Below are 24833 nucleotides of genomic sequence, written 5' to 3' on the forward strand. Positions count from 1 at the left end.
GATATTCTACCAACATTAGCGAGATCGCATTCTCTTAATTTCACTTACGGCCATACCAGTCTGAAAATGCCTGATCTTGTCAGATCTCGGAAGCCATCCAGACTCGGGCCTGGTTAGTACTTGTATGGGAGACCAACTAGGAACCTCAGGTGCCGTAAGCTTTTGTTTATTTCTTTTTTGCATTATGATGTCATAATCAGACCACTTTTTTCCCTATGGGAGACCAACTAGGAACCTCAGGTGCCGTAAGCTTTTGTTTATTTCTTTTTTGCATTATGATGTCATAATCAGACCACTTTTTTCCCTATGGGAGACCAACTAGGAACCTCAGGTGCCGTAAGCTTTTGTTTATTTCTTTTTTGCATTATGATGTCATAATCAGACCACTTTTTTCCCTGTAAAGAAGCGTCTTGTCTTTTGTCGCAACCAGAGTTTGATATTCTACCAACATTAGCGAGATCGCATTCTCTTAATTTCCCTTACGGCCATACCAGTCTGAAAATGCCAGATCTCGGAAGCCATCCAGACTCGGGCCTGGTTAGTACTTGTATGGGAGACCAACTAGGAACCTCAGGTGCCGTAAGCTTTTGTTTATTTCTTTTTTGCATTATGATGTCATAATCAGACCACTTTTTTCCCTATCCAGAAGCGTCTTGTCTTTTGTCGCAACCAGAGTTTGATATTCTACCAACATTAGCGAGATCGCATTCTCTTAATTTCACTTACGGCCATACCAGTCTGAAAATGCCTGATCTCGTCAGATCTCGGAAGCCATCCAGACTTGGGCCTGGTTAGTACTTGTATGGTAGACCAACTAGCAGCCTCAGGTGCTGTAAGCTTTTGTTTATTTCTTGTTTGCATTATGATGTCATAATCAGACCACTTTTTTCCCTATGGGAGACCAACTAGGAACCTCAGGTGCCGTAAGCTTTTGTTTATTTCTTTTTTGCATTATGATGTCATAATCAGACCACTTTTTTCCCTATCCAGAAGCGTCTTGTCTTTTGTCGCAACCAGAGTTTGATATTCTACCAACATTAGCGAGATCGCATTCTCTTAATTTCCCTTACGGCTATACCAGTCTGAAAATGCCTGATCTCGTCAGATCTCGGAAGCCATCCAGACTCGGGCCTGGTTAGTACTTGTATGGGAGACCAACTAGGAACCTCAGGTGCCGTAAGATTTTGTTTATTTCTTTTTTGCATTATGATGTCATAATCAGACCACTTTTTTTCCTATCCAGAAGCGTCTTGTCTTTTGTCGCAACCAGAGTTTGATATTCTACCAACATTAGCGAGATCGCATTCACTTAACTTCACTTACGGCCATACCAGTCTGAAAATGCCTGATCTCTTTAGATCTCGGAAACCATCCAGACTCGGGCCTGGTTAGTACTTGTATGGGAGACCAACTAGGAACCTCAGGTGCCGTAAGCTTTTGTTTATTTCTTTTTTGCATTATGATGTCATAATCAGACCACTTTTTTCCGTATGGGAGACCAACTAGGAACCTCAGGTGCCGTAAGCTTTTGTTTATTTCTTTTTTGCATTATGATGTCATAATCAGACCACTTTTTTCCCTATCCAGAAGCGTCTTGTCTTTTGTCGCAACCAGAGTTTGATATTCTACCAACATTAGCGAGATCGCATTCTCTTAATTTCACTTACGGCCATACCAGTCTGAAAATGCCTGATCTCGTCAGATCTCGAAAGCCATCCAGACTCGGGCCTGGTTAGTACTTGTATGGGAGACCAACTAGGAACCTCAGGTGCCGTAAGCTTTTGTTTATTTATTTTTTGCATTATGATGTCATAATCAGACCACTTTTTTCCCTATGGGAGACCAACTAGGAACCTCAGGTGCCGTAAGCTTTTGTTTATTTCTTTTTTGCATTATGATGTCATAATCAGACCACTTTTTTCCCTATCCAGAAGCGTCTTGTCTTTTGTCGCAACCAGAGTTTGATATTCTACCAACATTAGCGAGATCGCATTATCTTAATTTCTCTTACAGCCATACCAGTCTGAAAATGCCAGATCTCGGAAGCCATCCAGACTCGGGCCTGGTTAGTACTTGTATGGGAGACCAACTAGGAACCTCAGGTGCCGTAAGCTTTTGTTTATTTCTTTTTTGCATTATGATGTCATAATCAGACTTTTTTTTTCCCTATGGGAGACCAACTAGGAACCTCAGGTGCCGTAAGCTTTTGTTTATTTCTTTTTTGCATTATGAGGTCATAATCAGACCACTTTTTTCCCTATCCAGAAGCGTCTTGTCTTTTGTCGCAACCAGAGTTTGATATTCTACCAACATTAGCGAGATCGCATTCTCTTAATTTCACTTACGGCCATACCAGTCTGAAAATGCCTGATCTCGTCAGATCTCGGAAGCCATCCAGACTCGGGCCTGGTTAGTACTTGTATGGGAGACCAACTAGGAACCTCAGGTGCCGTAAGCTTTTGTTTATTTCTTTTTTGCATTATGATGTCATAATCAGACCACTTTTTTCCTTATCCAGAAGCATCTTGTCTTTTGTCGCAACCAGAGTTTGATATTCTACCAACATTAGCGAGATCGCATTCTCTTAATTTCACTTACGGCCATACCAGTCTGAAAATGCCTGATCTCGTCAGATCTCGGAAGTCATCCAGACTCGGGCCTGGTTAGTACTTGTATGGGAGACCAACTAGGAACCTCAGGTGCCGTAAGCTTTTGTTTATTTCTTTTTTGCATTATGATGTCATAATCAGACCACTTTTTTCCCTATCCAGAAGCGTCTTGTCTTTTGTCGCAACCAGAGTTTGATATTCTACCAACATTAGCGAGATCGCATTATCTTAATTTCTCTTACGGCCATACCAGTCTGAAAATGCCAGATCTCGGAAGCCATCCAGACTCGGGCCTGGTTAGTACTTGTATGGGAGACCAACTAGGAACCTCAGGTGCCGTAAGCTTTTGTTTTTTATTTTTTTGCATTATGAGGTCATAATCAGACCACTTTTTTCCCTATCCAGAAGCATCTTGTCTTTTGTCGCAACCAGAGTTTGATATTCTACCAACATTAGCGAGATCGCATTCTCTTAATTTCACTTACGGCCATACCAGTCTGAAAATGCCTGATCTCGTCAGATCTCGGAAGCCATCCAGACTTGGGCCTGGTTAGTACTTGTATGGGAGACCAACTAGGAACCTCAGGTGCCGTAAGCTTTTGTTTATTTCTTTTTTGCATTATGATGTCATAATCAGACCACTTTTTTCCCTATCCAGAAGCGTCTTGTCTTTTGTCGCAACCAGAGTTTGATATTCTACCAACATTAGCGAGATCGCATTCTCTTAATTTCCCTTATGGCCATACCAGTCTGAAAATGTCTGATCTCGTCAGATCTCGGAAGCCATCCAGACTCGGGCCTGGTTAGTACTTGTATGGGAGACCAACTAGGAACCTCAGGTGCCGTAAGCTTTTGTTTATTTCTTTTTTGCATTATGATGTCATAATCAGACCACTTTTTTCCCTATCCAGAAGCGTCTTGTCTTTTGTCGCAACCAGAGTTTGATATTCTACCAACATTAGCGAGATCGCATTCTCTTAATTTCACTTACGGCCATACCAGTCTGAAAATGCCTGATCTCATCAGATCTCGGAAGCCATCCAGACTCGGGCCTGGTTAGTACTTGTATGGGAGACCAACTAGGAACCTCAGGTGCCGTAAGCTTTGTTTATTTCTTTTTTGCATTATGATGTCATAATCAGACCACTTTTTTCCTTATCCAGAAGCATCTTGTCTTTTGTCGCAACCAGAGTTTGATATTCTACCAACATTAGCGAGATCGCATTCTCTTAATTTCACTTACGGCCATACCAGTCTGAAAATGCCTGATCTCGTCAGATCTCGGAAGTCATCCAGACTCGGGCCTGGTTAGTACTTGTATGGGAGACCAACTAGGAACCTTAGGTGCCGTAAGCTTTTGTTTATTTCTTTTTTGCATTATGATGTCATAATCAGACCACTTTTTTCCCTATGGGAGACCAACTAGGAACCTCAGGTGCCGTAAGCTTTTGTTTATTTCTTTTTTGCATTATGATGTCATAATCAGACCACTTTTTTTCCCAATCCAGAAGCGTCTTGTCTTTTGTCGCAACCAGAGTTTGATATTCTACCAACATTAGCGAGATCGCATTCTCTTAATTTCACTTACGGCCATACCAGTCTGAAAATGCCGGATCTCGTCAGATCTCAGAAGCCATCCAGACTCGGGCCTGGTTAGTACTTGTATGGGAGACCAACTAGTAACTTCAGGTGCCGTAAGCTTTTGTTTATTTCTTTTTTGCATTATGATGTCATAATCAGACTTCTTTTTTCCCTATGGGAGACCAACTAGGAACCTCAGGTGCCGTAAGCTTTTGTTTATTTCTTTTTTGCATTATGATGTCATAATCAGACCACTTTTTTCCCTATCCAGAAGCGTCTTGTCTTTTGTCGCAACCAGAGTTTGATATTCTACCAACATTAGCGAGATCGCATTCTCTTAATTTCACTTACGGCCATACCAGTCTGAAAATGCCTGATCTCGTCAGATCTCGGAAGCCATCCAGACTCGGGCCTGGTTAGTACTTGTATGGGAGACCAACTAGGAACCTCAGGTGCCGTAAGCTTTTGTTTATTTCTTTTTTGCATTATGATGTCATAACCAGACCACTTTTTTCCCTATGGGAGACCAACTAGGAACCTCAGGTGCCGTAAGCTTTTGTTTATTTCTTTTTTGCATTATGATGTCATAATCAGACCACTTTTTTCCCTATCCAGAAGCGTCTTGTCTTTTGTCGCAACCAGAGTTTGATATTCTACCAACATTAGCGAGATCGCATTCTCTTAATTTCACTTACAGCCATACCAGTCTGAAAATGCCTGAACTCGTCACATCTCGGAAGCCATCCAGACTCGGGCCTGGTTAGTACTTGTATGGGAGACCAACTAGGAACCTCAGGTGTTTTAAGCTTTTGTTTATTTCTTTTTTGCATTATGATGTCATAATCAGACCACTTTTTTCCCTATCCAGAAGCGTCTTGTCTTTTGTCGCAACCAGAGTTTGATATTCTACCAACATTAGCGAGATCGCATTCTCTTAATTTCACTTACGGCCATACCAGTCTGAAAATGCCTGATCTCATAGATCTCGGAAGCCATCCAGACTCGGGCCTGGTTAGTACTTGTATGGGAGACCAACTAGGAACCTCAGGTGCCGTAAGCTTTTGTTTATTTCTTTTTTGCATTATGATGTAATAATCAGACCACTTTTTTCCCTATCCAGAAGCGTCTTGTCTTTTGTCGCAACCAGAGTTTGATATTCTACCAACATTAGCGAGATCGCATTCTCTTAATTTCACTTACGGCCATACCAGTCTGAAAATGCCTGATCTCTTCAGATCTTGGAAGCCATACAGACTCGGGCCTGGTTAGTACTTGTATGGGAGACCAACTAGGAACCTCAGGTGCCGTAAGCTTTTGTTTATTTCTTGTTTGCATTATGATGTCATAATCAGACCACTTTTTTCCCTATGGGAGACCAACTAGGAACCTCAGGTGCCGTAAGCTTTTGTTTATTTCTTTTTTGCATTATGATGTCATAATCAGACCACTTTTTTCCCTATGGGAGACCAACTAGGAACCTCTGGTGCCGTAAGCTTTTTTTTATTTCTTTTTTGCATTATGATGTCATAATCAGACCACTTTTTTCCCTATGGGAGACCAACTAGGAACCTCAGGTGCCGTAAGCTTTTTTTTATTTCTTTTTTGCATTATGATGTCATAATCAGACCACTTTTTTCCCTATCCAGAAGCGTCTTGTCTTTTGTCGCAACCAGAGTTTGATATTCTACCAACATTAGCGAGATCGCATTCTCTTAATTTCCCTTATGGCCATACCAGTCTGAAAATGCCTGATCTCGTCAGATCTCGGAAGCCATCCAGACTCGGGCCTGGTTAGTACTTGTATTTGAGACCAACTAGGAACCTCATTTGCCGTAAGCTTTTGTTTATTTATTTTTTGCATTATGATGTCATAATCAGACCACTTTTTTCCCTATGCAGAAGCGTCTTGTCTTTTGTCGCAACCAGAGTTTGATATTCTACCAACATTAGCGAGATCGCATTCTCTTAATTTTACTTACGGCCATACCAGTCTGAAAATGCCTGATCTCATCAGATCTCGGAAGCCATCCAGACTCGGGCCAGGTTAGTAGTTGTATGGGAGACCAACTAGAAACCTCAGGTTCCGTAAGCTTTTGTTTATTTCTTTTTTGCATTATGATGTCATAATCAGACCACTTTTTTCCCTATCCAGAAGCGTCTTGTCTTTTGTCGCAACCAGAGTTTGATATTCTACCAACATTAGCGAGATCGCATTCTCTTAATTTCACTTACAGCCATACCAGTCTGAAAATGCCTGATCTCGTCAGATCTCGGAAGCCATCCAGACTCGGGCCTGGTTAGTACTTGTATGGGAGACCAACTAGGAACCTCAGGTGCCGTAAGCTTTTTTTTATTTTATTTTTTGCATTATGATGTCATAATCAGACCACTTTTTTCCCTATCCAGAAGCGTCTTGTCTTTTGTCGCAACCAGAGTTTGATATTCTACCAACATTAGCGAGATCGCATTCTCTTAATTTCACTTACGGCCATACCAGTCTGAAAATGCCTGATCTCGTCAGATCTCGGAAGCCATCCAGACTCGGGCCTGGTTAGTACTTGTATGGGAGACCAACTAGGAACCTCAGGTGCCGTAAGCTTTTGTTTATTTCTTTTTTGCATTATGATGTCATAATCAGACCACTTTTTTCCCTATGGGAGACCAACTAGGAACCTCAGGTGCCGTAAGCTTTTGTTTATTTCTTTTTTGCATTATGATGTCATAATCAGACCACTTTTTTCCCTATGGGAGACCAACTAGGAACCTCAGGTGCCGTAAGCTTTTGTTTATTTCTTTTTTGCATTATGATGTCATAATCAGACCACTTTTTTCCCTATCCAGAAGCGTCTTGTCTTTTGTCGCAACCAGAGTTTGATATTCTACCAACATTAGCGAGATCGCATTCTCTTAATTTCACTTACGGCCATACCAGTCTGAAAATGCCTTATCTCGTCAGATCTCGGAAGCCATCCAGACTCGGGCCTGGTTAGTACTTGTATGGGAGACCAACTAGGAACCTCAGGTGCCGTAAGCTTTTGTTTATTTCTTTTTTGCATTATGATGTCATAATCAGACCACTTTTTTCCCTATGGGAGACCAACTAGGAACCTCAGGTGCCGTAAGCTTTTGTTTATTTCTTTTTTGCATTATGATGTCATAATCAGACCACTTTTTTCCCTATGGGAGACCAACTAGGAACCACAGGTGCCGTAAGCTTTTGTTTATTTCTTTTTTGCATTATGATGTCATAATCAGACCACTTTTTTCCCTATGGGAGACCAACTAGGAACCTCAGGTGCCGTAAGCTTTTGTTCATTTCTTTTTTGCATTATGATGTCATAATCAGACCACTTTTTTTCCCTATCCAGAAGCGTCTTGTCTTTTGTCGCAACCAGAGTTTGATATTCTACCAACATTAGCGAGATCGCATTCTCTTAATTTCACTTACGGCCATACCAGTCTGAAAATGCCAGATCTCGGAAACCATCCAGACTCGGGCCTGGTTAGTACTTGTATGGGAGACCAACTAGGAACCTCAGGTGCCGTAAGCTTTTGTTTATTTCTTTTTTGCATTATGATGTCATAATCAGACCACTTTTTTCCCTATCCAGAAGCGTCTTGTCTTTTGTCGCATCCAGAGTTTGGTATTCTACCAACATTAGCGAGATCGCATTCTCTTAATTTCACTTACGGCCATACCAGTCTGAAATTGCCTGATCTTGTCATATCTCCGAAGCCATCCAGACTCGAGCCTGGTTAGTACTTGTATGGGAGACCAACTAGGAACCTCAGGTGCCGTAAGCTTTTGTTTATTTCTTTTTTGCATTATGATGTCATAATCAGACCACTTTTTTCCCTATCCAGAAGCGTCTTGTCTTTTGTCGCAACCAGAGTTTGATATTCTACCAACATTAGTGAGATCGCATTCTCTTAATTTCACTTATGGCCATACCAGTCTGAAAATGCCTGATCTCGTCAGATCTTGGAAGCCATCCAGACTTGGGCCTGGTTAGTACTTGTATGGGAGACCAACTAGGAACCTCAGGTGCCGTATGCTTTTGTTTATTTCTTTTTTGCATTATGATGTCATAATCAGACCACTTTTTTCCCTATGGGAGACCAACTAAGAACCTCAGGTGCCGTAAGCTTTTGTTTATTTCTTTTTTGCATTATGATGTCATAATCAGACCACTTTTTTCCCTATCCAGAAGCGTCTTGTCTTTTGTCGCAACCAGAGTTTGATATTCTACCAACATTAGCGAGATCGCATTCTCTTAATTTCATTTACGGCCATACCAGTCTGAAAATGCCTGATCTCATCAGATATCGGAAGCCATACAGACTTGGGCCTGGTTAATACTTGTATGGGAGACCAACTAGGAACCTCAGGTGCCGTAAGCTTTTGTTTATTTCTTTTTTGCATTATGATGTCATAATCAGACCACTTTTTTCCCTATGGAAGACCAACTAAGAACCTCAGGTGCCGTAAGCTTTTGTTTATTTCTTTTTTGCATTATGATGTCATAATCAGACCACTTTTTTCCCTATCCAGAAGCGTCTTGTCTTTTGTCGCAACCAGAGTTTGATATTCTACCAACATTAGCGAGATCGCATTCTCTTAATTTCATTTACGGCCATACCAGTCTGAAAATGCCTGATCTCATCAGATCTCGGAAGCCATCCAGACTTGGGCCTGGTTAGTACTTGTATGGGAGACCAACTAGGAACCTCAGGTGCCGTAAGCTTTTGTTTATTTCTTTTTTGCATTATGATGTCATAATCAGACCACTTTTTTCCCTATGGGAGACCAACTAGGAACCTCAGGTGCCGTAAGCTTTTGTTTATTTCTTTTTTGCATTATGATGTCATAATCAGACCACTTTTTTCCCTATGGGAGACCAACTAGGAACCTCAGGTGCCGTAAGCTTTTGTTTATTTCTTTTTTGCATTATGATGTCATAATCAGACCACTTTTTTCCCTATCCAGAAGCGTCTTGTCTTTTGTCGCAACCAGAGTTTGATATTCTACCAACATTAGCGAGATCGCATTCTCTTAATTTCATTTACGGCCATACCAGTCTGAAAATGCCTGATCTCATCAGATATCGGAAGCCATCCAGACTTGGGCCTGGTTAGTACTTGTATGGGAGACCAACTAGGAACCTCAGGTGCCGTAAGCTTTTGTTTATTTCTTTTTTGCATTATGATGTCATAATCAGACCACTTTTTTCCCTATCCAGAAGCGTCTTGTCTTTTGTCGCAACCAGAGTTTGATATTCTACCAAAATTAGCGAGATCGCATTCTCTTAATTTCACTTACGGCCATACCAGTCTGAAAATGCCTGATCTCGTCAGATCTTGGAAGCCATCCAAACTCGGGCCTGGTTAGTACTTGTATGGGAGACCAACTAGGAACCTCAGGTGCCGTAAGCTTTTGTTTATTTCTTTTTTGCATTATGATGTCATAATCAGACCACTTTTTTCCCTATGGGAGACCAACTAGGAACCTCAGGTGCCGTAAGCTTTTGTTTATTTCTTTTTTGCATTATGATGTCATAATCAGACCACTTTTTTCCCTATCCAGAAGCGTCTTGTCTTTTGTCGCAACCAGAGTTTGATATTCTACCAACATTAGCGAGATCGCATTCTCTTAATTTCATTTACGGCCATACCAGTCTGAAAATGTCTGATCTCATCAGATATCGGAAGCCATCCAGACTTGGGCCTGGTTAGTACTTGTATGGGAGACCAACTAGGAACCTCAGGTGCCGTAAGCTTTTGTTTATTTCTTTTTTGCATTATGATGTCATAATCAGACCACTTTTTTCCCTATCCAGAAGCGTCTTGTCTTTTGTCGCAACCAGAGTTTGATATTCTACCAACATTAGCGAGATCGCATTCTCTTAATTTCACTTACGGCCATACCAGTCTGAAAATGCCTGATCTCGTCAGATCTCGGAAGCCATCCAGACTTGGGCCTGGTTAGTACTTGTATGGGAGACCAACTAGGAACCTCAGGTGCCGTAAGCTTTTGTTTATTTCTTTTTTGCATTATGATGTCATAATCAGACCACTTTTTTCCCTATGGAAGACCAACTAAGAACCTCAGGTGCCGTAAGCTTTTGTTTATTTCTTTTTTGCATTATGATGTCATAATCAGACCACTTTTTTCCCTATCCAGAAGCGTCTTGTCTTTTGTCGCAACCAGAGTTTGATATTCTACCAACATTAGCGAGATCGCATTCTCTTAATTTCATTTACGGCCATACCAGTCTGAAAATGCCTGATCTCATCAGATATCGGAAGCCATCCAGACTTGGGCCTGGTTAGTACTTGTATGGGAGACCAACTAGGAACCTCAGGTGCCGTAAGTTTTTGTTTATTTCTTTTTTGCATTATGATGTCATAATCAGACCACTTTTTTCCCTATCCAGAAGCGTCTTGTCTTTTGTTGCAACCAGAGTTTGATATTCTACCAAAATTAGCGAGATCGCATTCTCTTAATTTCACTTACGGCCATACCAGTCTGAAAATGCCTGATCTCGTCAGATCTTGGAAGCCATCCAGACTCGGGCCTGGTTAGTACTTGTATGGGAGACCAACTAGGAACCTCAGGTGCCGTAAGCTTTTGTTTATTTCTTTTTTGCATTATGATGTCATAATCAGACCACTTTTTTCCCTATCCAGAAGCGTCTTGTCTTTTGTCGCAACCAGAGTTTGATATTCTACCAACATTAGCGAGATCGCATTCTCTTAATTTCCCTTACGGCCATACCAGTCTGAAAATGCCTGATCTCGTCAGATCTCAGAAGCCATCCAGACTCGGGCCTGGTTAGTACTTGTATGGGAGACCAACTAGGAACCTCAGGTGCCGTAAGCTTTTGTTTATTTCTTTTTTGCATTATGATGTCATAATCAGACCACTTTTTTCCCTATCCAGAAGCGTCTTGTCTTTTGTCGCAACCAGAGTTTGATATTCTACCAACATTAGCGAGATCGCATTCGCTTAATTTCACTTACGGCCATACCAGTCTGAAAATGCCTGATCTCGTCAGATCTCGGAAGCCATCCAGACTTGGGCCTGGTTAGTACTTGTATGGGAGACCAACTAGGAACCTCAGGTGCCGTAAGCTTTTGTTTATTTCTTTTTTGCATTATGATGTCATAATCAGACCACTTTTTTCCCTATGGGAGACCAACTAGGAACCTCAGGTGCCGTAAGCTTTTGTTTATTTCTTTTTTGCATTATGATGTCATAATCAGACCACTTTTTTCCCTATGGGAGACCAACTAGGAACCTCAGGTGCCGTAAGCTTTTGTTTATTTCTTTTTTGCATTATGATGTCATAATCAGACCACTTTTTTCCCTATCCAGAAGCGTCTTGTCTTTTGTCGCAACCAGAGTTTGATATTCTACCAACATTAGCGAGATCGCATTCTCTTAATTTCATTTACGGCCATACCAGTCTGAAAATGCCTGATCTCATCAGATATCGGAAGCCATCCAGACTTGGGCCTGGTTAGTACTTGTATGGGAGACCAACTAGGAACCTCAGGTGCCGTAAGTTTTTGTTTATTTCTTTTTTGCATTATGATGTCATAATCAGACCACTTTTTTCCCTATCCAGAAGCGTCTTGTCTTTTGTTGCAACCAGAGTTTGATATTCTACCAAAATTAGCGAGATCGCATTCTCTTAATTTCACTTACGGCCATACCAGTCTGAAAATGCCTGATCTCGTCAGATCTTGGAAGCCATCCAGACTCGGGCCTGGTTAGTACTTGTATGGGAGACCAACTAGGAACCTCAGGTGCCGTAAGCTTTTGTTTATTTCTTTTTTGCATTATGATGTCATAATCAGACCACTTTTTTCCCTATCCAGAAGCGTCTTGTCTTTTGTCGCAACCAGAGTTTGATATTCTACCAACATTAGCGAGATCGCATTCTCTTAATTTCCCTTACGGCCATACCAGTCTGAAAATGCCTGATCTCGTCAGATCTCAGAAGCCATCCAGACTCGGGCCTGGTTAGTACTTGTATGGGAGACCAACTAGGAACCTCAGGTGCCGTAAGCTTTTGTTTATTTCTTTTTTGCATTATGATGTCATAATCAGACCACTTTTTTCCCTATCCAGAAGCGTCTTGTCTTTTGTCGCAACCAGAGTTTGATATTCTACCAACATTAGCGAGATCGCATTCGCTTAATTTCACTTACGGCCATACCAGTCTGAAAATGCCTGATCTCGTCAGATCTCGGAAGCCATCCAGACTTGGGCCTGGTTAGTACTTGTATGGGAGACCAACTAGGAACCTCAGGTGCCGTAAGCTTTTGTTTATTTCTTTTTTGCATTATGATGTCATAATCAGACCACTTTTTTCCCTATGGGAGACCAACTAGGAACCTCAGGTGCCGTAAGCTTTTGTTTATTTCTTTTTTGCATTATGATGTCATAATCAGACCACTTTTTTCCCTATGGGAGACCAACTAGGAACCTCAGGTGCCGTAAGCTTTTGTTTATTTCTTTTTTGCATTATGATGTCATAATCAGACCACTTTTTTCCCTATCCAGAAGCGTCTTGTCTTTTGTCGCAACCAGAGTTTGATATTCTACCAACATTAGCGAGATCGCATTCTCTTAATTTCATTTACGGCCATACCAGTCTGAAAATGCCTGATCTCATCAGATATCGGAAGCCATCCAGACTTGGGCCTGGTTAGTACTTGTATGGGAGACCAACTAGGAACCTCAGGTGCCGTAAGCTTTTGTTTATTTCTTTTTTGCATTATGATGTCATAATCAGACCACTTTTTTCCCTATCCAGAAGCGTCTTGTCTTTTGTCGCAACCAGAGTTTGATATTCTACCAAAATTAGCGAGATCGCATTCTCTTAATTTCACTTACGGCCATACCAGTCTGAAAATGCCTGATCTCGTCAGATCTTGGAAGCCATCCAAACTCGGGCCTGGTTAGTACTTGTATGGGAGACCAACTAGGAACCTCAGGTGCCGTAAGCTTTTGTTTATTTCTTTTTTGCATTATGATGTCATAATCAGACCACTTTTTTCCCTATGGGAGACCAACTAGGAACCTCAGGTGCCGTAAGCTTTTGTTTATTTCTTTTTTGCATTATGATGTCATAATCAGACCACTTTTTTCCCTATCCAGAAGCGTCTTGTCTTTTGTCGCAACCAGAGTTTGATATTCTACCAACATTAGCGAGATTGCATTCTCTTAATTTCATTTACGGCCATACCAGTCTGAAAATGTCTGATCTCATCAGATATCGGAAGCCATCCAGACTTGGGCCTGGTTAGTACTTGTATGGGAGACCAACTAGGTGCCGTAAGCTTTTGTTTATTTCTTTTTTGCATTATGATGTCATAATCAGACCACTTTTTTCCCTATCCAGAAGCGTCTTGTCTTTTGTCGCAACCAGAGTTTGATATTCTACCAACATTAGCGAGATCGCATTCTCTTAATTTCACTTACGGCCATACCAGTCTGAAAATGCCTGATCTTGTCAGATCTCGGAAGCCATCCAGACTTGGGCCTGGTTAGTACTTGTATGGGAGACCAACTAGGAACCTCAGGTGCCGTAAGCTTTTGTTTATTTCTTTTTTGCATTATGATGTCATAATCAGACCACTTTTTTCCCTATGGAAGACCAACTAAGAACCTCAGGTGCCGTAAGCTTTTGTTTATTTCTTTTTTGCATTATGATGTCATAATCAGACCACTTTTTTCCCTACCCAGAAGCGTCTTGTCTTTTGTCGCAACCAGCGTTTGATATTCTACCAACATTAGCGAGATCGCATTCTCTTAATTTCATTTACGGCCATACCAGTCTGAAAATGCCTGATCTCATCAGATATCGGAAGCCATCCAGACTTGGGCCTGGTTAGTACTTGTATGGGAGACCAACTAGGAACCTCAGGTGCCGTAAGTTTTTGTTTATTTCTTTTTTGCATTATGATGTCATAATCAGACCACTTTTTTCCCTATCCAGAAGCGTCTTGTCTTTTGTTGCAACCAGAGTTTGATATTCTACCAAAATTAGCGAGATCGCATTCTCTTAATTTCACTTACGGCCATACCAGTCTGAAAATGCCTGATCTCGTCAGATCTTGGAAGCCATCCAGACTCGGGCCTGGTTAGTACTTGTATGGGAGACCAACTAGGAACCTCAGGTGCCGTAAGCTTTTGTTTATTTCTTTTTTGCATTATGATGTCAAAATCAGACCACTTTTTTCCCTATCCAGAAGCGTCTTGTCTTTTGTCGCAACCAGAGTTTGATATTCTACCAACATTAGCGAGATCGCATTCTCTTAATTTCACTTACGGCCATACCAGTCTGAAAATGCCTGATCTCGTCAGATCTCGGAAGCCATCCAGACTCTGGCCTGGTTAGTACTTGTAGGGGAGACCAACTAGGAACCTCAGGTGCCGTAAGCTTTTGTTTATTTCTTTTTTGCATTATGATGTCATAATCAGACCACTTTTTTCCCTATCCAGAAGCGTCTTGTCTTTTGTCGCAACCAGAGTTTGATATTCTATCAACATTAGCGAGATCGCATTCTCTTAATTTCCCTTACGGCCATACCAGTCTGAAAATGCCTGATCTCGTCAGATCTCAGAAGCCATCCAGACTCGGGCCTGGTTAGTACTTGTATGGGAGACCAACTAGGAACTTCAGGTGCCGAAAGCTTTTGTTTATTTCTTTTTTGCATTATGATGTCATAATCAGACCACTTTTTTCCCTATCCAGAAGCGTCTTGTCTTTTGTCGCAACCAGAGTTTGATATTCTACCAACATTAGCGAGATCGCATTCTCTTAATTTCACTTATGGCCATATCAGTCTGAAAATGCCTGATCTCGTCAGATCTCGGAAGCCATCCAGACTTGGGCCTGGTTAGTACTTGTATGGGAGACCAACTAGGAACCTCAGGTGCCGTAAGCTTTTGTTTATTTCTTTTTTGCATTATGATGTCATAATCAGACCACTTTTTTCCCTATGGGAGACCAACTAGGAACCTCAGGTGCCGTAAGCTTTTGTTTATTTCTTTTTTGCATTATGATGTCATAATCAGACCACTTTTTTCCCTATCCAGAAGCGTCTTGTCTTTTGTCGCAACCAGAGTTTGATATTCTACCAACATTAGCGAGATCGCATTCTCTTAATTTCATTTACGGCCATACCAGTCTGAAAATGCCTGATCTCATCAGATATCGGAAGCCATCCAGACTTGGGCCTGGTTAGTACTTGTATGGGAGACCAACTAGGAACCTCAGGTGCCGTAAGCTTTTGTTTATTTCTTTTTTGCATTATGATGTCATAATCAGACCACTTTTTTCCCTATCCAGAAGCGTCTTGTCTTTTGTCGCAACCAGAGTTTGATATTCTACCAAAATTAGCGAGATCGCATTCTCTTAATTTCATTTACGGCCATACCAGTCTGAAAATGCCTGATCTCATCAGATATCGGAAGCCATCCAGACTTGGGCCTGTTTAGTACTTGTATGGGAGACCAACTAGGAACCTCAGGTGCCGTAAGCTTTTGTTTATTTCTTTTTTGCATTATGATGTCATAATCAGACCACTTTTTTCCCTATGGGAGACCAACTAGGAACCTCAGGTGCCGTAAGCTTTTGTTTATTTCTTTTTTTGCATTATGATGTCATAATCAGACCACTTTTTTCCCTATCCAGAAGCGTCTTGTCTTTTGTCGCAACCAGAGTTTGATATTCTACCAACATTAGCGAGATCGCATTCTCTTAATTTCACTTACGGCCATACCAGTCTGAAAATGCCTGATCTCGTCAGATCTCGGAAGCCATCCAGACTTGGGCCTGGTTAGTACTTGTATGGGAGACCAACTAGGAACCTCAGGTGCCGTAAGCTTTTGTTTATTTCTTTTTTGCATTATGATGTCATAATCAGACCACTTTTTTCCCTATGGAAGACCAACTAAGAACCTAAGGTGCCGTAAGCTTTTGTTTATTTCTTTTTTGCATTATGATGTCATAATCAGACCACTTTTTTCCCTATCCAGAAGCGTCTTGTCTTTTGTCGCAACCAGAGTTTGATATTCTACCAACATTAGCGAGATCGCATTCTCTTAATTTCATTTACGGCCATACCAGTCTGAAAATGCCTGATCTCATCAGATATCGGAAGCCATCCAGACTTGGGCCTGGTTAGTAATTGTATGGGAGACCAACTAGGAACCTCAGGTGCCGTAAGCTTTTGTTTATTTCTTTTTTGCATTATGATGTCATAATCAGACCACTTTTTTCCCTATCCAGAAGCGTCTTGTCTTTTGTTGCAACCAGAGTTTGATATTCTACCAAAATTAGCGAGATCGCATTCTCTTAATTTCACTTACGGCCATACCAGTCTGAAAATGCCTGATCTCGTCAGATCTTGGAAGCCATCCAGACTCGGGCCTGGTTAGTACTTGTATGGGAGACCAACTAGGAACCTCAGGTGCCTTAAGCTTTTGTTTATTTCTTTTTTGCATTATGATGTCAAAATCAGACCACTTTTTTCCCTATCCAGAAGCGTCTTGTCTTTTGTCGCAACCAGAGTTTGATATTCTACCAACATTAGCGAGATCGCATTCTCTTAATTTCACTTACGGCCATACCAGTCTGAAAATGCCTGATCTTGTCAGATCTCGGAAGCCATCCAGACTCTGGCCTGGTTAGTACTTGTAGGGGAGACCAACTAGGAACCTCAGGTGCCGTAAGCTTTTGTTTATTTCTTTTTTGCATTATGATGTCATAATCAGACCACTTTTTTCCCTATCCAGAAGCGTCTTGTCTTTTGTCGCAACCAGAGTTTGATATTCTACCAACATTAGCGAGATCGCATTCTCTTAATTTCCCTTACGGCCATACCAGTCTGAAAATGCCTGATCTCGTCAGATCTCAGAAGCCATCCAGACTCGGGCCTGGTTAGTACTTGTATGGGAGACCAACTAGGAACCTCAGGTGCCGTAAGCTTTTGTTTATTTCTTTTTTGCATTATGATGTCATAATCAGACCACTTTTTTCCCTATCCAGAAGCGTCTTGTCTTTTGTCGCAACCAGAGTTTGATATTCTACCAACATTAGCGAGATCGCATTCCCTTAATTTCACTTACAGCCATACCAGTCTGAAAATGCCTGATCTCGTCAGATCTCGGAAGCCATCCAGACTTGGGCCTGGTTAGTACTTGTATGGGAGACCAACTAGGAACCTCAGGTGCCGTAAGCTTTTGTTTATTTCTTTTTTGCATTATGATGTCATAATCAGACCACTATTTTCCCTATGGGAGACCAACTAGGAACCTCAGGTGCCGTAAGCTTTTGTTTATTTCTTTTTTGCATTATGATGTCATAATCAGACCACTTTTTTCCCTATGCAGAAGCGTCTTGTCTTTTGTCGCAACCAGAGTTTGATATTCTACCAACATTAACAAGATCGCATTCTCTTAATTTCACTTACGGCCAAACCAGTCTGAAAATGCCTGATCTCGTCAGATTTCGGAAGCCATCGAGACTTGGGCCTGGTTAGTACTTGTATGGGAGACCAACTAGGAACCTCAGGTGCCGTAAGCTTTTGTTTATTTCTTTTTTGCATTATGATGTCATAATCAGACCACTTTTTTCCCTATGGGAGACCAACTCGGAACCTCAGGTGCCGTAAGCTTTTGTTTATTTCTTTTTTGCATTATGATGTCATAATCAGACCACTTTTTTCCCTATCCAGAAGCGTCTTGTCTTTTGTCGCAACCAGAGTTTGATATTCTACCAACATTAGCGAGATCGCATTCTCTTAATTTCATTTACGGCCATACCAGTCTGAAAATGCCTGATCTCATCAGATATCGGAAGCCATCCAGACTTGGGCCTGGTTAGTACTTGTATGGGAGACCAACTAGGAACCTCAGGTGCCGTAAGCTTTTGTTTATTTCTTTTTTGCATTATGATGTCATAATCAGACCACTTTTTTCCCTATCCAGAAGCGTCTTGTCTTTTGTTGCAACCAGAGTTTGATATTCTACCAAAATTAGCGAGATCGCATTCTCTTAATTTCACTTACGGCCATACCAGTCTGAAAATGCCTGATCTCGTCAGATCTTGGAAGCCATCCAGACTCGGGCCTGGTTAGTACTTGTATGGGAGACCAACTAGGAACCTCAGGTGCCGTAAGCTTTTGTTTATTTCTTTTTTGCATTATGATGTCAAAATCAGACCACTTTTTTCCCTATCCAGAAGCGTCTTGTCTTTTGTCGCAACCAGAGTTTGATATTCTACCAACATTAGCGAGATCGCATTCTCTTAATTTCACTTACGGCCATACCAGTCTGAAAATGCCTGATCTCGTCAGATCTCGGAAGCCATCCAGACTCTGGCCTGGTTAGTACTTGTAGGGGAGACCAACTAGAAACCTCAGGTGCCGTAAGCTTTTGTTTATTTCTTTTTTGCATTATGATGTCATAATCAGACCACTTTTTTCCCTATCCAGAAGCGTCTTGTCTTTTGTCGCAACCAGAGTTTGATATTCTACCAACATTAGCGAGATCGCATTCTCTTAATTTCCCTTACGGCCATACCAGTCTGAAAATGCCTGATCTCGTCAGATCTCAGAAGCCATCCAGACTCGGGCCTGGTTAGTACTTGTATGGGAGACCAACTAGGAACTTCAGGTGCCGAAAGCTTTTGTTTATTTCTTTTTTGCATTATGATGTCATAATCAGACCACTTTTTTCCCTATCCAGAAGCGTCTTGTCTTTTGTCGCAACCAGAGTTTGATATTCTACCAAAATTAGCGAGATCGCATTCTCTTAATTTCATTTACGGCCATACCAGTCTGAAAATGCCTGATCTCATCAGATATCGGAAGCCATCCAGACTTGGGCCTGTTTAGTACTTGTATGGGAGACCAACTAGGAACCTCAGGTGCCGTAAGCTTTTGTTTATTTCTTTTTTGCATTATGATGTCATAATCAGACCACTTTTTTCCCTATGGGAGACCAACTAAGAACCTCAGGTGCCGTAAGCTTTTGTTTATTTCTTTTTTGCATTATGATGTCATGTTCAGACCACTTTTTTCCCTATCCAGAAGCGTCTTGTCTTTTGTCGCAACCAGAGTTTGATATTCTACCAACATTAGCGAGATCGCATTCTCTTAATTTCATTTACGGCCATACCAGTCTGAAAATGCCTGATCTCATCAGATATCGGAAGCCATCCAGACTTGGGCTTGTTTAGTACTTGTATGGGAGACCAACTAGGAACCTCAGGTGCCGTAAGCTTTTGTTTATTTATTTTTTGCATTATGATGTCATAATCAGACCACTTTTTTCCCTATGGGAGACCAACTAGGAACCTCAGGTGCCGTAAGCTTTTGTTTATTTCTTTTTTGCATTATGATGTCATAATCAGACCACTTTTTTCCCTATGGGAGACCAACTAAGAACCTCAGGTGCCGTAAGCTTTTGTTTATTTCTTTTTTGCATTATGATGTGATGATCAGACCACTTTTTTCCCTATCCAGAAGCGTCTTGTCTTTTGTCGCAACCAGAGTTTGATATTCTACCAACATTAGCGAGATCGCATTCTCTTAATTTCACTTACGGCCATACCAGTCTGAAAATGCCTGATCTCGTCAGATCTCGGAAGCCATCCAGACTCGGGCCTGGTTAGTACTTGTATGGGAGACCAACTAGGAACCTCAGGTGCCGTAAGCTTTTGTTTATTTCTTTTTTGCATTATGACGTCATAATCAGACCACTTTTTTCCCTATGGGAGACCAACTAGGAACCTCAGGTGCCGTAAGCTTTAGTTTATTTCTTTTTTGCATTATGATGTCATAATCAGACCACTTTTTTCCCTATCCAGAAGCGTCTTGTCTTTTGTCGCAACCAGAGTTTGATATTCTACCAACATTAGCGAGATCGCATTCTCTTAATTTCCCTTACGGCCATACCAGTCTGAAAATGCCTGATCTCGTCAGATCTTGGAAGCCATCCAAACTCGGGCCTGGTTAGTACTTGTATGGGAGACCAACTAGGAACCTCAGGTGCCGTAAGCTTTTGTTTATTTCTTTTTTGCATTATGATGTCATAATCAGACCACTTTTTTCCCTATGGGAGACCAACTAGGAACCTCAGGTGCCGTAAGCTTTTGTTTATTTCTTTTTTGCATTATGATGTCATAATCAGACCACTTTTTTCCCTATCCAGAAGCGTCTTGTCTTTTGTCGCAACCAGAGTTTGATATTCTACCAACATTAGCGAGATCGCATTCTCTTAATTTCATTTACGGCCATACCAGTCTGAAAATGCCTGATCTCATCAGATATCGGAAGCCATCCAGACTTGGGCCTGGTTAGTACTTGTATGGGAGACCAACTAGGAACCTCAGGTGCCGTAAGCTTTTGTTTATTTCTTTTTTGCATTATGATGTCATAATCAGACCACTTTTTTCCCTATCCAGAAGCGTCTTGTCTTTTGTTGCAACCAGAGTTTGATATTCTACCAAAATTAGCGAGATCGCATTCTCTTAATTTCACTTACGGCCATACCAGTCTGAAAATGCCTGATCTCGTCAGATCTTGGAAGCCATCCAGACTCGGGCCTGGTTAGTACTTGTATGGGAGACCAACTAGGAACCTCAGGTGCCTTAAGCTTTTGTTTATTTCTTTTTTGCATTATGATGTCAAAATCAGACCACTTTTTTCCCTATCCAGAAGCGTCTTGTCTTTTGTCGCAACCAGAGTTTGATATTCTACCAACATTAGCGAGATCGCATTCTCTTAATTTCACTTACGGCCATACCAGTCTGAAAATGCCTGATCTCGTCAGATCTCGGAAGCCATCCAGACTCTGGCCTGGTTAGTACTTGTAGGGGAGACCAACTAGGAACCTCAGGTGCCGTAAGCTTTTGTTTATTTCTTTTTTGCATTATGATGTCATAATCAGACCACTTTTTTCCCTATCCAGAAGCGTCTTGTCTTTTGTCGCAACCAGAGTTTGATATTCTACCAACATTAGCGAGATCGCATTCTCTTAATTTCCCTTACGGCCATACCAGTCTGAAAATGCCTGATCTCGTCAGATCTTGGAAGCCATCCAAACTCGGGCCTGGTTAGTACTTGTATGGGAGACCAACTAGGAACCTCAGGTGCCGTAAGCTTTTGTTTATTTCTTTTTTGCATTATGATGTCATAATCAGACCACTTTTTTCCCTATGGGAGACCAACTAGGAACCTCAGGTGCCGTAAGCTTTTGTTTATTTCTTTTTTGCATTATGATGTCATAATCAGACCACTTTTTTCCCTATCCAGAAGCGTCTTGTCTTTTGTCGCAACCAGAGTTTGATATTCTACCAACATTAGCGAGATCGCATTCTCTTAATTTCACTTACGGCCATACCAGTCTGAAAATGCCTGATCTCTTCAGATCTCGGAAGCCATCCAGACTCTGGCCTGGTTAGTACTTGTAGGGGAGACCAACTAGGAACCTCAGGTGCCGTAAGCTTTTGTTTATTTCTTTTTTGCATTATGATGTCATAATCAGACCACTTTTTTCCCTATCCAGAAGCGTCTTGTCTTTTGTCGCAACCAGAGTTTGATATTCTACCAACATTAGCGAGATCGCATTCTCTTAATTTCCCTTACGGCTATACCAGTCTGAAAATGCCTGATCTCGTCAGATCTCAGAAGCCATCCAGACTCGGGCCTGGTTAGTACTTGTATGGGAGACCAACTAGGAACCTCAGGTGCCGTAAGCTTTTGTTTATTTCTTTTTTGCATTATGATGTCATAATCAGACCACTTTTTTCCCTATCCAGAAGCGTCTTGTCTTTTGTCGCAACCAGAGTTTGATATTCTACCAACATTAGCGAGATCGCATTCGCTTAATTACACTTACGGCCATACCAGTCTGAAAATGCCTGATCTCGTCAGATCTCGGAAGCCATCCATCCTTGGGCCTGGTTAGTACTTGTATGGGAGACCAACTAGGAACCTCAGGTGCCGTAAGCTTTTGTTTATTTCTTTTTTGCATTATGATGTCATAATCAGACCACTTTTTTCCCTATGGGAGACCAACTAGGAACCTCAGGTGCCGTAAGCTTTTGTTTATTTCTTTTTTGCATTATGATGTCATAATCAGACCACTTTTTTCCCTATCCAGAAGCGTCTTGTCTTTTGTCGCAACCAGAGTTTGATATTCTACCAACATTAGCGAGATCGCATTCTCTTAATTTCCATTATGGCCATACCAGTCTGAAAATGCCTGATCTCATCAGATCTCGGAAGCCATCCAGACTCGGACCTGGTTAGTACTTGTATGGGAGACCAACTAGGAACCTCAGGTGCCGTAAGCTTTTGTTTATTTCTTTTTTGCATTATGATGTCATAATCAGACCACTTTTTTCCCTATCCAGAAGCGTCTTGTCTTTTGTCGCAACCAGAGTTTGATATTCTACCAACATTAACGAGATCGCATTCTCTTAATTTCACTTACGGCCATACCAGTCTGAAAATGCCTGATCTCGTCAGATCTCGGAAGCCATCCAGACTTGGGCCTGGTTAGTACTTGTATGGGAGACCAACTAGGAACCTCAGGTGCCGTAAGCTTTTGTTTATTTCTTTTTTGCATTATGATGTCATAATCAGACCACTTTTTTCCCTATGGGAGACCAACTAAGAACCTCAGGTGCCGTAAGCTTTTGTTTATTTCTTTTTTGCATTATGATGTCATAATCAGACCACTTTTTTCCCTATCCAGAAGCGTCTTGTCTTTTGTCGCAACCAGAGTTTGATATTCTACCAACATTAGCGAGATCGCATTCTCTTTATTTCACTTACGGCCATACCAGTCTGAAAATGCCAGATCTCGGAAGCCATCCAGACTCGGGCCTGGTTAGTACTTGTATGGGAGACCAACTAGGAACCTCAGGTGCCGTAAGCTTTTGTTTATTTCTTTTTTGCATTATGATGTCATAATCAGACCACTTTTTTCCCTATCCAGAAGCGTCTTGTCTTTTGTCGCAACCAGAGTTTGATATTCTACCAACATTAGCGAGATCGCATTCTCTTAATTTCACTTACGGCCATACCAGTCTGAAAATGCCTGATCTCATCAGATCTTGGAAGCCATCCAGACTCGGGCCTGGTTAGTACTTGTATGGGAGACCAACTAGGAACCTCAGGTGCCGTAAGCTTTTGTTTATTTCTTTTTTGCATTATGATGTCATAATCAGACCACTTTTTTCCCTATCCAGAAGCGTCTTGTCTTTTGTCGCAACCAGAGTTTGATATTCTACCAACATTAGCGAGATCGCATTCTCTTAATTTCACTTACGGCCATACCAGTCTGAAAATGCCTGATCTCATCAGATCTCGGAAGCCATCCAGACTCGGACCTGGTTAGTACTTGTATGGGAGACCAACTAGGAACCTCAGGTGCAGTAAGCTTTTGTTTATTTCTTTTTTGCATTATGATGTCATAATCAGACCACTTTTTTCCCTATCCAGAAGCGTCTTGTCTTTTGTCGCAACCAGAGTTTGATATTCTACCAACATTAGCGAGATCGCATTCTCTTAATTTCACTTACGGCAATACCAGTCTGAAAATGCCTGATCTCGTCAGATCTCGGAAGCCATCCAGACTCTGGCCTGCTTAGTATTTGTATGGGAGACCAACTAGGAACCTCAGGTGCCGTAAGCTTTTGTTTATTTCTTTTTTGCATTATGATGTCATAATCAGACCACTTTTTTCCCTATCCAGAAGCATCTTGTCTTTTGTCGCAACCAGAGTTTGATATTCTACCAACATTAACGAGATCGCATTCTCTTAATTTCACTTACGGCCATACCAGTCTGAAAATGCCTGATCTCGTCAGATCTCGGAAGCCATCCAGACTTGTCCCTGGTTAGTACTTGTATGGGAGACCAAATAGGAACCTCAGGTGCCGTAAGCTTTTGTTTATTTATTTTTTGCATTATGATGTCATAATCAGACCACTTTCTTCCCTATCCAGAAGCATCTTGTCTTTTGTCGCAACCAGAGTTTGATATTCTACCAACATTAGCGAGATCGCATTCTCTTAATTTCATTTACGGCCATACCAGTCTGAAAATGCCTGATCTCATCAGATATCGGAAGCCATCCAGACGTGGGCCTGGTTAGTACTTGTATGGGAGACCAACTAGGAACCTCAGGTGCCGTAAGCTTTTGTTTATTTCTTTTTTGCATTATGATGTCATAATCAGACCACTTTTTTCCCTATCCAGAAGCGTCTTGTCTTTTGTCGCAACCAGAGTTTGATATTCTACAAAAATTAGCGAGATCGCATTCTCTTAATTTCACTTACGGCCATACCAGTCTGAAAATGCCTGATCTCGTCAGATCTTGGAAGCCATCCAGACTCGGGCCTGGTTAGTACTTGTATGGGAGACCAACTAGGAACCTCAGGTGCCGTAAGCTTTTGTTTATTTCTTTTTTGCATTATGATGTCATAATCAGACCACTTTTTTCCCTATGGGAGACCAACTAAGAACCTCAGGTTCCGTAAGCTTTTGTTTATTTCTTTTTTGCATTATGATGTCATAATCAGACCACTTTTTTCCCTATCCAGAAGCGTCTTG

The 24833-nt window shown here is 41.5% G+C and overlaps 74 pseudogenes; all 74 read left to right on the top strand.

The window, feature by feature from the left end:
- Positions 1-42: 42 nt before the first annotated feature.
- LOC134596447 (5S ribosomal RNA) lies at positions 43-161 on the top strand (annotated as a pseudogene).
- A 559-nt stretch (positions 162-720) lies between these two features.
- LOC134588488 (5S ribosomal RNA) lies at positions 721-839 on the top strand (annotated as a pseudogene).
- A 225-nt stretch (positions 840-1064) lies between these two features.
- On the top strand, positions 1065-1183 carry LOC134595295 (5S ribosomal RNA; annotated as a pseudogene).
- A 134-nt stretch (positions 1184-1317) lies between these two features.
- Positions 1318-1436, top strand: LOC134595307 (5S ribosomal RNA; annotated as a pseudogene).
- A 225-nt stretch (positions 1437-1661) lies between these two features.
- LOC134595715 (5S ribosomal RNA) lies at positions 1662-1780 on the top strand (annotated as a pseudogene).
- A 559-nt stretch (positions 1781-2339) lies between these two features.
- LOC134593822 (5S ribosomal RNA) lies at positions 2340-2458 on the top strand (annotated as a pseudogene).
- Positions 2459-2592: 134 nt separating this feature from the next.
- LOC134595373 (5S ribosomal RNA) lies at positions 2593-2711 on the top strand (annotated as a pseudogene).
- A 377-nt stretch (positions 2712-3088) lies between these two features.
- On the top strand, positions 3089-3207 carry LOC134587668 (5S ribosomal RNA; annotated as a pseudogene).
- Positions 3208-3341: 134 nt separating this feature from the next.
- Positions 3342-3460, top strand: LOC134597514 (5S ribosomal RNA; annotated as a pseudogene).
- Positions 3461-3594: 134 nt separating this feature from the next.
- On the top strand, positions 3595-3713 carry LOC134596351 (5S ribosomal RNA; annotated as a pseudogene).
- Positions 3714-3846: 133 nt separating this feature from the next.
- LOC134594778 (5S ribosomal RNA) lies at positions 3847-3965 on the top strand (annotated as a pseudogene).
- A 226-nt stretch (positions 3966-4191) lies between these two features.
- LOC134598044 (5S ribosomal RNA) lies at positions 4192-4310 on the top strand (annotated as a pseudogene).
- A 225-nt stretch (positions 4311-4535) lies between these two features.
- On the top strand, positions 4536-4654 carry LOC134593834 (5S ribosomal RNA; annotated as a pseudogene).
- Positions 4655-5132: 478 nt separating this feature from the next.
- On the top strand, positions 5133-5250 carry LOC134597395 (5S ribosomal RNA; annotated as a pseudogene).
- Positions 5251-5384: 134 nt separating this feature from the next.
- LOC134595974 (5S ribosomal RNA) lies at positions 5385-5503 on the top strand (annotated as a pseudogene).
- A 660-nt stretch (positions 5504-6163) lies between these two features.
- LOC134587766 (5S ribosomal RNA) lies at positions 6164-6282 on the top strand (annotated as a pseudogene).
- Positions 6283-6416: 134 nt separating this feature from the next.
- On the top strand, positions 6417-6535 carry LOC134596697 (5S ribosomal RNA; annotated as a pseudogene).
- A 135-nt stretch (positions 6536-6670) lies between these two features.
- On the top strand, positions 6671-6789 carry LOC134593845 (5S ribosomal RNA; annotated as a pseudogene).
- A 316-nt stretch (positions 6790-7105) lies between these two features.
- LOC134597792 (5S ribosomal RNA) lies at positions 7106-7224 on the top strand (annotated as a pseudogene).
- Positions 7225-8128: 904 nt separating this feature from the next.
- LOC134597908 (5S ribosomal RNA) lies at positions 8129-8247 on the top strand (annotated as a pseudogene).
- A 225-nt stretch (positions 8248-8472) lies between these two features.
- LOC134597447 (5S ribosomal RNA) lies at positions 8473-8591 on the top strand (annotated as a pseudogene).
- A 225-nt stretch (positions 8592-8816) lies between these two features.
- LOC134588676 (5S ribosomal RNA) lies at positions 8817-8935 on the top strand (annotated as a pseudogene).
- A 316-nt stretch (positions 8936-9251) lies between these two features.
- LOC134596154 (5S ribosomal RNA) lies at positions 9252-9370 on the top strand (annotated as a pseudogene).
- Positions 9371-9504: 134 nt separating this feature from the next.
- Positions 9505-9623, top strand: LOC134598014 (5S ribosomal RNA; annotated as a pseudogene).
- A 225-nt stretch (positions 9624-9848) lies between these two features.
- LOC134597969 (5S ribosomal RNA) lies at positions 9849-9967 on the top strand (annotated as a pseudogene).
- Positions 9968-10101: 134 nt separating this feature from the next.
- On the top strand, positions 10102-10220 carry LOC134587680 (5S ribosomal RNA; annotated as a pseudogene).
- A 225-nt stretch (positions 10221-10445) lies between these two features.
- On the top strand, positions 10446-10564 carry LOC134594709 (5S ribosomal RNA; annotated as a pseudogene).
- Positions 10565-10698: 134 nt separating this feature from the next.
- Positions 10699-10817, top strand: LOC134596052 (5S ribosomal RNA; annotated as a pseudogene).
- A 134-nt stretch (positions 10818-10951) lies between these two features.
- Positions 10952-11070, top strand: LOC134588498 (5S ribosomal RNA; annotated as a pseudogene).
- A 134-nt stretch (positions 11071-11204) lies between these two features.
- LOC134587692 (5S ribosomal RNA) lies at positions 11205-11323 on the top strand (annotated as a pseudogene).
- A 316-nt stretch (positions 11324-11639) lies between these two features.
- Positions 11640-11758, top strand: LOC134594710 (5S ribosomal RNA; annotated as a pseudogene).
- Positions 11759-11892: 134 nt separating this feature from the next.
- LOC134596053 (5S ribosomal RNA) lies at positions 11893-12011 on the top strand (annotated as a pseudogene).
- A 134-nt stretch (positions 12012-12145) lies between these two features.
- On the top strand, positions 12146-12264 carry LOC134588510 (5S ribosomal RNA; annotated as a pseudogene).
- A 134-nt stretch (positions 12265-12398) lies between these two features.
- Positions 12399-12517, top strand: LOC134587704 (5S ribosomal RNA; annotated as a pseudogene).
- Positions 12518-12833: 316 nt separating this feature from the next.
- LOC134596155 (5S ribosomal RNA) lies at positions 12834-12952 on the top strand (annotated as a pseudogene).
- Positions 12953-13086: 134 nt separating this feature from the next.
- Positions 13087-13205, top strand: LOC134598015 (5S ribosomal RNA; annotated as a pseudogene).
- Positions 13206-13674: 469 nt separating this feature from the next.
- Positions 13675-13793, top strand: LOC134595674 (5S ribosomal RNA; annotated as a pseudogene).
- A 225-nt stretch (positions 13794-14018) lies between these two features.
- LOC134594711 (5S ribosomal RNA) lies at positions 14019-14137 on the top strand (annotated as a pseudogene).
- A 134-nt stretch (positions 14138-14271) lies between these two features.
- Positions 14272-14390, top strand: LOC134596055 (5S ribosomal RNA; annotated as a pseudogene).
- A 134-nt stretch (positions 14391-14524) lies between these two features.
- LOC134588162 (5S ribosomal RNA) lies at positions 14525-14643 on the top strand (annotated as a pseudogene).
- Positions 14644-14777: 134 nt separating this feature from the next.
- On the top strand, positions 14778-14896 carry LOC134595762 (5S ribosomal RNA; annotated as a pseudogene).
- Positions 14897-15030: 134 nt separating this feature from the next.
- On the top strand, positions 15031-15149 carry LOC134596021 (5S ribosomal RNA; annotated as a pseudogene).
- Positions 15150-15374: 225 nt separating this feature from the next.
- LOC134596156 (5S ribosomal RNA) lies at positions 15375-15493 on the top strand (annotated as a pseudogene).
- Positions 15494-15627: 134 nt separating this feature from the next.
- Positions 15628-15746, top strand: LOC134596564 (5S ribosomal RNA; annotated as a pseudogene).
- Positions 15747-15972: 226 nt separating this feature from the next.
- Positions 15973-16091, top strand: LOC134587715 (5S ribosomal RNA; annotated as a pseudogene).
- Positions 16092-16316: 225 nt separating this feature from the next.
- On the top strand, positions 16317-16435 carry LOC134587860 (5S ribosomal RNA; annotated as a pseudogene).
- A 134-nt stretch (positions 16436-16569) lies between these two features.
- LOC134588011 (5S ribosomal RNA) lies at positions 16570-16688 on the top strand (annotated as a pseudogene).
- A 134-nt stretch (positions 16689-16822) lies between these two features.
- On the top strand, positions 16823-16941 carry LOC134589010 (5S ribosomal RNA; annotated as a pseudogene).
- A 134-nt stretch (positions 16942-17075) lies between these two features.
- On the top strand, positions 17076-17194 carry LOC134588522 (5S ribosomal RNA; annotated as a pseudogene).
- Positions 17195-17328: 134 nt separating this feature from the next.
- Positions 17329-17447, top strand: LOC134596088 (5S ribosomal RNA; annotated as a pseudogene).
- A 225-nt stretch (positions 17448-17672) lies between these two features.
- Positions 17673-17791, top strand: LOC134588446 (5S ribosomal RNA; annotated as a pseudogene).
- A 225-nt stretch (positions 17792-18016) lies between these two features.
- Positions 18017-18135, top strand: LOC134596157 (5S ribosomal RNA; annotated as a pseudogene).
- A 134-nt stretch (positions 18136-18269) lies between these two features.
- Positions 18270-18388, top strand: LOC134596056 (5S ribosomal RNA; annotated as a pseudogene).
- Positions 18389-18522: 134 nt separating this feature from the next.
- LOC134588999 (5S ribosomal RNA) lies at positions 18523-18641 on the top strand (annotated as a pseudogene).
- A 134-nt stretch (positions 18642-18775) lies between these two features.
- On the top strand, positions 18776-18894 carry LOC134595764 (5S ribosomal RNA; annotated as a pseudogene).
- Positions 18895-19028: 134 nt separating this feature from the next.
- LOC134596567 (5S ribosomal RNA) lies at positions 19029-19147 on the top strand (annotated as a pseudogene).
- A 225-nt stretch (positions 19148-19372) lies between these two features.
- LOC134597788 (5S ribosomal RNA) lies at positions 19373-19491 on the top strand (annotated as a pseudogene).
- A 316-nt stretch (positions 19492-19807) lies between these two features.
- LOC134593857 (5S ribosomal RNA) lies at positions 19808-19926 on the top strand (annotated as a pseudogene).
- A 225-nt stretch (positions 19927-20151) lies between these two features.
- LOC134587726 (5S ribosomal RNA) lies at positions 20152-20270 on the top strand (annotated as a pseudogene).
- A 225-nt stretch (positions 20271-20495) lies between these two features.
- Positions 20496-20614, top strand: LOC134596158 (5S ribosomal RNA; annotated as a pseudogene).
- A 134-nt stretch (positions 20615-20748) lies between these two features.
- LOC134588012 (5S ribosomal RNA) lies at positions 20749-20867 on the top strand (annotated as a pseudogene).
- A 134-nt stretch (positions 20868-21001) lies between these two features.
- Positions 21002-21120, top strand: LOC134588163 (5S ribosomal RNA; annotated as a pseudogene).
- A 134-nt stretch (positions 21121-21254) lies between these two features.
- On the top strand, positions 21255-21373 carry LOC134587727 (5S ribosomal RNA; annotated as a pseudogene).
- A 225-nt stretch (positions 21374-21598) lies between these two features.
- On the top strand, positions 21599-21717 carry LOC134588610 (5S ribosomal RNA; annotated as a pseudogene).
- A 134-nt stretch (positions 21718-21851) lies between these two features.
- Positions 21852-21970, top strand: LOC134594470 (5S ribosomal RNA; annotated as a pseudogene).
- Positions 21971-22104: 134 nt separating this feature from the next.
- Positions 22105-22223, top strand: LOC134597524 (5S ribosomal RNA; annotated as a pseudogene).
- A 225-nt stretch (positions 22224-22448) lies between these two features.
- Positions 22449-22567, top strand: LOC134597889 (5S ribosomal RNA; annotated as a pseudogene).
- A 134-nt stretch (positions 22568-22701) lies between these two features.
- On the top strand, positions 22702-22820 carry LOC134587728 (5S ribosomal RNA; annotated as a pseudogene).
- A 468-nt stretch (positions 22821-23288) lies between these two features.
- LOC134595219 (5S ribosomal RNA) lies at positions 23289-23407 on the top strand (annotated as a pseudogene).
- Positions 23408-23541: 134 nt separating this feature from the next.
- LOC134597482 (5S ribosomal RNA) lies at positions 23542-23660 on the top strand (annotated as a pseudogene).
- A 134-nt stretch (positions 23661-23794) lies between these two features.
- On the top strand, positions 23795-23913 carry LOC134588857 (5S ribosomal RNA; annotated as a pseudogene).
- Positions 23914-24047: 134 nt separating this feature from the next.
- On the top strand, positions 24048-24166 carry LOC134588303 (5S ribosomal RNA; annotated as a pseudogene).
- Positions 24167-24300: 134 nt separating this feature from the next.
- Positions 24301-24419, top strand: LOC134597565 (5S ribosomal RNA; annotated as a pseudogene).
- Positions 24420-24553: 134 nt separating this feature from the next.
- On the top strand, positions 24554-24672 carry LOC134596058 (5S ribosomal RNA; annotated as a pseudogene).
- The last annotated feature ends 161 nt before the right edge of the window (positions 24673-24833 follow it).

This window comes from Pelobates fuscus, chromosome 2 (genome assembly GCF_036172605.1).
Source record: "Pelobates fuscus isolate aPelFus1 chromosome 2, aPelFus1.pri, whole genome shotgun sequence".
Classification (NCBI taxonomy): Eukaryota; Metazoa; Chordata; class Amphibia; order Anura; family Pelobatidae; genus Pelobates; species Pelobates fuscus.